At 36.6% G+C, this 7,822-nt stretch overlaps 1 non-coding gene across 1 annotated transcript; it reads right to left on the reverse strand.

Annotated features, from left to right (window-relative positions):
• Window positions 1-2,815: 2,815 nt before the first annotated feature.
• Window positions 2,816-2,887, reverse strand: Trnaa-cgc (transfer RNA alanine (anticodon CGC)). Its single transcript has one exon. It is a non-coding gene; the product is annotated as a tRNA-Ala (tRNA).
• Between the last annotated feature and the right edge of the window lie 4,935 nt (window positions 2,888-7,822).

Genomic DNA, 7,822 nt, shown 5'->3' on the forward strand with positions numbered 1-7,822 from the left:
TAAGACTATACTTACATAGACTCAACACAAAAGCAGCTTAACATTTTTAAATAACAATAAAATCTACACCTCAAAACAATCAAAATTACCGTAACGGCATAAATCTGAAGCTCAAACCAAAAACTAAAATAATAGCTTAAACAAACACCTATAAAAGTAACTTTAATGGACTTAACACTAGAATGTCCAACCGGTCTAACGGACCCTTATGATTCATCTATAACATTAATATACCTTTTTGTACTTTATACCTTTGTTTAACCCTTTTGTTACGAAAGGGACATTCCATTAACTTCTTGAGATTTGCTTTTGTGATTTTTGCGTATGCTAATCCTGGTTCCGGGTGGAACTGTGACGGATTGGACCGGGGTTTCTCATGGCGGGTTGACGGACACTAATGATGGGAATTCCTGGTATGACTTGACACATTTTTCTTGTGTTGTGTCTTACTGTTAAACCGTTGGTGAGAAGGTAAGATGTTAATGATTGTGTAAAGGATTAGGTGTAGTTTACGTTTATATAGTGACTAAGTAGTTTATCGTTACTTATACATAGATGCGAAAGTTACTCTGTCTGTCAGTCGCGCTTTCACGCCTAACGACTGAAACGATTAAATATTTGTTACAGAGGTAGTCTAACGCTTTAGAAATAACGTATAATAATACGAAAAGTCCTTCCTTCAGGACACAGGTAGAACCGTGGCGAACAGCTAGTTTCAATATAAGATTACTTATCAACTGGCATAATCAGCCTGTGCTATTAAAACTTTTGGTTCTCGGGGCTATTTTTATTTAAGTAAAAAGTTTGCCAGCTTTTAAGCCCTTTACAAAATAAGCGAAAATGTCTGCGTAAAAGATTAACTACTAAAATTAAAAAGTTTAAATGTGGTATAAATATCTGATGAATGCTATTCAGATATTTGTTGCATTGTCTGTATATTTTTTGACTGCATATTATATAAGTCGAGTCATTGTTTGAACCCATAAAACGCATATTATATAGAGACGGCATTTTCACGTCCCATGTACTTGCATATATCCATCATCAACACATCAGCATATTAAGCAGAAACCTAAATCTATAATAACATAATCTGTCCCCAACCCTTCACTGCGGACGGCTTTAATAATGCATTCGCCATTAGTTAACCCGCAGATGCCGAGCTCGTCTTGCCTCTAATTCTAATTGCACAGAAAGGGTGAAAGGATTACACTTGCCCGATTTTACCAAAATCTGTTTGAACGTACCTCACTTTTTGGGAATTAATTAGCTACCATATTTTCGCAAAGGTGTAACTCTCAATCTTTTGTAATGGAACGAAAACATTCAATTTTGGAGAAATTAATTCCACAAAGGATGAATGGTTAGATATTTAGATATTCCTTCAGTGGTCGTTACTGTGAAGGTTATCACAAAGCCATTAGCTGGAAATCTCCTTTTTACAGAGCAGGACATAACGTAATTAATTTTTGACGATCTCGGTGACAGAGTGGCTTTTTTAAAAGCCGGAGTCACAGAAGGTGTCCGGAGTCCGGACGCAGCTGGGACGGCATTACGTTAATCTGTGTGGCGTCGCACTTGTTAAATATTAACGCAGTCTAATTACAACCCCCGTCCCCCTCGTCCTCTAATGGCTTTTAAAACTGATTCCCGCCCTCCAAGGATGCGTATTTGATGACAACTCTCGTCGTTTTGCTGGTTTTAAACAAGGGCTGAGCGACTTGTAGACACGTGTCGTTCCTAACTCCAGAATATTACGTTCGCAATCCATTTCTCGATGTGCTTCTGGATTCCTTTGTCTGTGTGTAGGAGGAGTGATGGATAGCAACCAATGCGATCCAATAGCCATTTGTAACTCCTGAATGCATTAGACATATGTGGCTTGTAAAAGATGCTGAAGGGTGCATGCAATTAGCATTAAGTGTTTCACAAGAATCTAATAGACGTTAGTTGGAGGATCACTTTTGGTCTACGTTTATGAAAATATACCAAAATTATTACACGTTGCAAAGTTTCTGATCTTAACATAACTGTTTCCATTAGCAACCCGGTAAGGATTTCAATAATTCCTGACAAATGACTTCAAAGGGATATTAACGGATCTTACAGCCGCCTACAAAATCCGTGCGAATATTGGTTAACAATGCTAATAATTAATGATGTCAGGACAGGCATATTTGTCCAACTGGCCATCGCAAACAGGTCATTCGGGGAACCGTTTATTTCGCTAATGGTTGTAACAACAATTACTGGGCCCATTACACGTATCATTAGTGTACGCGTTTTATTCGGCGTTTGTTTTCTTAGAGCGGGTCGTTTGGACCCCGACTCACGCGGTGGCGGGTTGATATCATTAATCAAAAGATTTTGGACGGTATCTTGACAAAAGTTTTTTTCTGCTTTAAGCAAATATGGGAATGTGTGACGAGAAATGGCTCCTGAAGATTCTAAAGAATTTTTGGTCTTATTTCTTTAGCACGACGGCTGCTAATCGTATGTATGATTGGGTGTTGTCGCTTATTCTTTTGTGTATAAGAATTTATATTTGGTTTGATAGACATAATAGTTTGGTGCGAGATCAAACTGTCGATCCGATATTGATGTGTGGGAAGATCCTGTAGGAAATACTGCTTATAGAATGTATTTATAATGTTTTCCTATCATCCATCAACTAACAATATCTACAATGACCACCGTTGACCAAGAATTGCATAATGATCTAAACAATATTGGACAAAAAATGGTTCTTATGTCGCTTATCCTTTCATCAATGGAGAAGACAGGCATTGTTCAATAGGAAAAGATAAAAAGGTATTGGAGGTGCTGGGATTTGAACCCAGGACTTTCAGCATGCGAAGCAGACACTCTACCACTGAGTTACACCCCCGACGAGCTTAGACAGAACTTCAATGGGCTACATTCTAGATCCAAACCGAGATAATAAATATATAACAACCATTTATGAATAAAAAACTTGCAATCCAACCATTTATGTAAATATGTGTATATGGAATAAAACGGTTTCTATGGATAATCCTTAGCAAAAAAGACGCGAAAACATATTCTAAAAAAGTAGCTCTTTCGTCTCGCAAAGGCACTAAGTTTATCATGGAGCACTTAAATACCACTTGAATTAAAAAATCAAGAGTGTAAAGTAGCAAAACCTATATATCTCAAAAGAATTAAAACAATCAAGTCAACAACTTTTTTATCGCGAAACGAAAAGTCAGGGTACTTTCTACAGCTGACAACCTTGTCTTACCCACCGCACATCGCGACATCTGTCAGTCTTGACAACTCTTATCTTTGGGGTAAAAAATACCCCTGGGGTGCCTCCCACCCTACGGCAAAAGACAATGCAATGTCAGGAATCAAATATATTTATTTATGACTATGTAAATTGAACAATTCACAGCAGAATTTGGTATTTTACGTAAAAAGGTTTGTGAAAAGGTAAAATTTTCTTTTCGCGCCAGATGTCTTTGAGTGGTTGTCTCTGATTGTTTTTTCTTTTTTTTATGTTCCGATTTTTAGATTATTAAGGTATGTAGTGACGTGAGATGAAATGATAAAATTGGTAAGTGTTGTGTGTTAGTAATATTGGGTAGAGTAGTGGTGTTGCATTTTCTTTGACTCATATCGATATTTTTACATTTGACATACTTACCTAATTTGCTCTTAGCTGTTATCGTCTACATTTGTATTTTTCTCTTGCTTTGTCCTTGGGGATGATTTATAGGTAATGAAAGAAGTTTGTATTTTAGAATACACAGCTATACCTACAGTTTTTGAAATAATTAAAAATTATATTAAGTACACTTAATTTTAGCTCGTAATATCGTTATATTATAAGTCCAAATCTAAGACCACAGGTTTGTCGGTATTATCTAAAATAAGCACGATAAAAAATCAATAGACCAAACTACAAAAAAAACTATCGATAAATTCGCCACCACATTAAAGTAAGTGGTAACGCGAGAAAGCCAACAGGTTTTCCTTATTACGGCCCTAAAAAGAGCGGATATATTTTAGCGTTAAGTGGATGACGTCACGGATGTCCGCTACAAGTGCGGATAAGCGGACAGGGGACGAGACGTTTGTTTTTGCACGTCCGCGCCAATTCTTGTAAATGTGGCTCGTTGTACATGAGAGCGGAGATGCGAGATAGATCTTGAAGACTGGGACTTAAAGTGATTTTATGAAAAAGACATACCTAAGTACCTACCTTTTGGCATGCATTTTATGATCTTGTCGTTGTTATTATTTTTTAATAAGTATGTATTAAAGTAAGAAAACTTAACTTAGATTAGGCACTTTTGTCTCAGGCTATTTCTATACTAATATTATAAAGAGGAAAACAAACAAACAAACAAATGTTTGATTGTTTGGTTGTAATGGATAGACTCAAAAACTACTGGACCGATTTTAATAGTTATTTGTTATACAAGAGTGCAAAGTTGCTTTTTAACCGCGGGCTCAATTTTGATGACCGAGCAAGCGAAGGATTCTAAAATTGAAACACGAGCGTAGCGAGTGTTTCAATAATTTGAATCCTGAGCGATAGCGAGGGAATCAAAAGAGCACAAGGTGAAAAGTCTTTGCACTCGAGTGCAACACGTAACTTTTCATCCCACCTCATCGAGGAAATTACTATAGATGCTAAAAAACAAAATGGCGCGCACATATGAGTATCAAATTAAAAAGAAGTACCTATTAAAGATCATTTATTTGAAAACTCAGTTTAAAAATGAAACGAGGTTAAAAATCTATGTAAAAACAATAATAAAAATTACTTAATTAATTACATAATTATTTTAAGCAGTATTTTATTTGTTTAATATGTATTTGTTTGAAAAGTCTTATCAAGATTGTCACAAATGGAGTATTGCACACGATGTTCTAAATTCAAATCACTTTGCCGCTCTAGAGGATAAAAACGACTTTTGCGCTCAGATATCAAAGGGTAAAACTACTCTTTCCGAGATGGTGGGATGAAAATATTCTTTCACCATTAGAAAGCTAAGTATATTATCTGCGAGTACATAGGGTATATTTTATTTATCCCGGTGCGGGCAGTAGCTCCCACGGGACGCGGGTGAAACCGCGGGAAAACGGCTAGTAGTTCATATAACAGTACACTTATGCACAATCTTATATGGTATTGATTTCTCTAACTAATAATAATTTATTTACAAAAAAAGAGTTATTTTACCTATGTAACCAGAAGTCACTGAAACATGCTCATGGTCACGTTTACAAAAGCGCTTCTTAAGTTCCATCTTAAGACTTGTCTGAAACGCCTTACCTCACGCACAGCAAAAGTCGTCAATTTCATTAGGGTCGTCGGCAGTAAGCGTCCAGGGCGGGCGGTCGACGTAGGGCGGCGTAGGGCGGCCGCTCCATAAATTGTCACCACCGATAGTGCTTCGGATTAACTGTTTTATTGTTTTTTCTAAGTGTTTATTGTCGGCTTTTGGGACGTTTTTTTGGGGCTGTGGTTTCGTTTGCTTGTTAGTGAGGAGTATTATTAAAACGTCTATAAATCTCTACCTATAGGTATTTTAAATGTGAATATACCTCTGTCTTTTCTTCTGACTGTCTGTCGTACTTTCACCCTCTAACCTAGAGAACATGCATATAGGCCAACTGGAGCCTAGAGTCTAGTATATCCTGAAATCGTTATTTTTTTTAATAAGCCTATGCTGTCCCACTGCTGGGCAAAGGCCTCCCCCAAAGCCTTCCACTTTTCTTTATCCATCGCTGCTTGAGGCCAGTCCGAGAGGAAGCTGTCCAAGTCCTGAAATAGTACATATGTATAGGTAAATTTTTAACGTAGTTGGAATGACAGAAAATAGCTACTCCTTTATACGAGCGAGAAATAAGCAGCATTGACCAGCCCTCAGGACCTAATGTATCTGCTCCAAATAAGGCAAATTCGAACACCACTATATCATTGGGTTAAACAAATGACTACTTGTGTTTGTACGATCATAGAGCAATATCGAATATATCGAATATAGTGTAGCATTCCATATTCGGTTGATAACTTTCAATTATAGGGTATTAGAATGTAAAGAACTAGGCTAGAAAAGGGAAAATAGGTTCCTACTTTTTCGGGGTTACTAAGAAACACTTTGACTTTGACTTTTCGTCTGATATACATACATACTTATTTATAATGTTATTTAGTAGGTAAGCATTGTGCTAATGACAGCAAAATCCCATCGATAGAAATTAATTATCTTCTTATTGCAGCTATTCTATTTAAGTTCTTTTTTCAGCTGTTCAGAAAATATTGCGATAATATTACTTAAGTTAGGGATTTAAAACTTGAAAATGTACAACGTACTATTAGCATTACCTATTTTTCTCCGACCACCCGATAATAACTGTAACTCAAATAACAAGCTGATACACAAACACACGCATATTGAAAGTGCGGCATACACTAGGAAACCCTTTAGTCTCACTGCTGTCAGGCTCATGCATTACGGGCACCGACACCTTCGAGAAACCAACATTCAAAAGGCACATTTGAAAGCCTACAACCATTTATTTCCCTACCGAAATTTTTACGTGGACATCCAATGCTGGTTCCGGCAAATGTTAGTTGACTTGAATCTTTGTTGGAGCGGTAATGTATGCTGTGTTTAGCGATGTTGTAGGCTTGTGGTGGAGTGAATGTGCTGCTGTGACGTGCCGTTGTCAATCACAATCAAGCTCGACCACCCGCACGATTAGGTGCGGGATAGGGAGTGTGGAATGCATGGAGTCGATGTGGGTAATTTTTGAAATGGAAACATTAATTGGACATATAAAAAAATATAATTTACAGACTTATAAAGAAAAAAATACATTTGGGTTTAACAAGTTTAAAGCTGTTTTTTTTTTGTTTTTAATAATTTACAGAAGGTACCTAATCGAATTTTTGAATAGACCGAATATTTATACTGCTGCGACTTTCCTGTTTCATTGATTTTGGCTAACTTTTGAATTTCTTATTAGATGCCCTAATTTACAAAAGCTAAAGAATTTTCCAATAAAATAATAATCGCGCTTTTATATGCTTTGTTTCTTAAAAAATAATTTTTAATTACGTTGTTCAAAATCCGAATACAACACTTACTCCCAAGTACTTATGTACTGGAATTCAAGGATTGAATTAATTATCGTGTTTCAGACTTTACTTAATTATCTCAATAAATTAAAAATAAATAAGAACCAAACGAAACCCACGACTCCACGGCACTCGTACTCCCAATCATCTAGGTGTACAAGCACCACGTTTACCAGATATCTGTCTGTCTGTCCGTCTTATCGTTCCTATCTCCACACCTCACAATGGATGGAGAAAACAATATTTTTGATTTCCTCACTGTTTGCCTGTTGGTTACCGTTAAGTTTTGTATTGTTTTGTTCAGTAAGTGAGGAGTTATTGTGCTAAGTATGAATGTAGATGGATGGAGAGGAAGAGGAAGACCTAAGAAAAGATGGATGGATTGCCTGAAAGATGATATGAATAGGAAGGGAGTGAGTGTCAGTATGACGAGTGACAGGGGAAAATGGAAGAAAATGACATATTGCGCCGACCCCAAGTAATATTTGGGAACAGGGCAGGAGAAAGAAGTAAGTGAGGAGGTTGCTGTATAATGCGAATTTGGCCTATGTATGGTTGTGAAGTGAAATAGTTGGTAATAGTAAATTTAGTTTAATATTTATTCAAGAGTTTTATATGCCTCTAATATGCTATACTACTGGGTGAATTAAAGGTATCTCTACGAAATAAAAAAAAAACCTATCTATTTTAAACCATAAATGTATG

Source organism: Helicoverpa armigera, chromosome 17, assembly GCF_030705265.1.
Source record: "Helicoverpa armigera isolate CAAS_96S chromosome 17, ASM3070526v1, whole genome shotgun sequence".
Taxonomy (NCBI): Eukaryota; Metazoa; Arthropoda; class Insecta; order Lepidoptera; family Noctuidae; genus Helicoverpa; species Helicoverpa armigera.